Here is a 1,168-nt window from a genome sequence, read left to right as displayed (position 1 = left end):
CTTGGCAGGCAATGGAATTAACCATGTCAGAATGGCACCATTCAAACCGGCCTCAAACGGCCAGGCAGAACGAGCAGTGCAGATAATCAAACAGGGGATACTCGGAATCCAAGAGGGTTCCCGATAAAGCCGCTTATCACGCTTCCTGTTGGCCTACAGATCCCGAACACACTCGCTCACAGGGGTTCCAGCCACAGAGCTGCTAATAAAAATGTACGCTCAAAACCAGGTTATCCCTTATACCCCCGACCATGAAAGAAATTGTCGAGAGCAGGCGCCAGTCACAATGCGACTACCATGACAGGAATGCGAGGGCGCGATGTATTGATGTAATTGACCCTGTCTTTGTCCTCAACTACCCTGCAGGGCCCAAATGGATCGCAGGCACTGTGATTGCAAAATGGGGAGAATAGGATTCTGGTCGTTAAACTTACTAATGGACAAATCTGCCGCAAACACGTGGATCAAACAAAAATGAGGTTCAGCAACCCCATAGAAGAAGCAGAGGAAGAACACGATATAGAGTTCACTCCACCACAGGTGACCGAACACGGGAACCAAAGGGAGGAGAGCCCAGTCACTGTGGGCAGTCGGGAGAGGGCTCAGGCACTGCAAACAGCAGACACTCAGGCCAGCGCCCAACAACCGAAGCCCCAACTCAGGCGCTCTACAAGAGAGCGTAAACCACCAGCGAGACTCAACCTGTAATCCCAATAAGACTTTCTGCGGGGGAGGTGATGTCATGTATTCAACCAGTATTGTAACCCATGTATAAACTGACAAGTTGTACACTGTGAGAACAATGACCACTAGGTGGTGAACTTGTGGGAGGCACTCCTAACCTGGACCTTCAGGTATAAAATGGGAAGCTCCACCCACCTTCATCACTTGAGTGCTATGGAATAAAGGACAGGTCACAGACTGACCTTCTTTCAAGCATGGGCCTCGTTTGCATTTTTAATGTAGAGTAAGGACATAGCAATAACTTTACTCTGAAGGATCAAACACACCGTTCTGGTTTTGGTGAAGAAGATAATCATTGATCTGAAGTGTGGGGTTGAAGACGTGGAAAATGCTGCCTGGTGTCATAGTCCAACAGGTCATTTGATTCAGCTAATAGCTTCTAAACCTTCCTGCTGTGTTGTTGGTTGCAAAACGGGAGCATGTG

Source organism: Pristiophorus japonicus, unplaced genomic scaffold (assembly GCF_044704955.1).
Source record: "Pristiophorus japonicus isolate sPriJap1 unplaced genomic scaffold, sPriJap1.hap1 HAP1_SCAFFOLD_233, whole genome shotgun sequence".
Classification (NCBI taxonomy): domain Eukaryota; kingdom Metazoa; phylum Chordata; class Chondrichthyes; family Pristiophoridae; genus Pristiophorus; species Pristiophorus japonicus.
The sequence above is the reverse complement of the archived record's forward strand: the minus strand, read 5'-3'. Positions refer to the sequence as shown.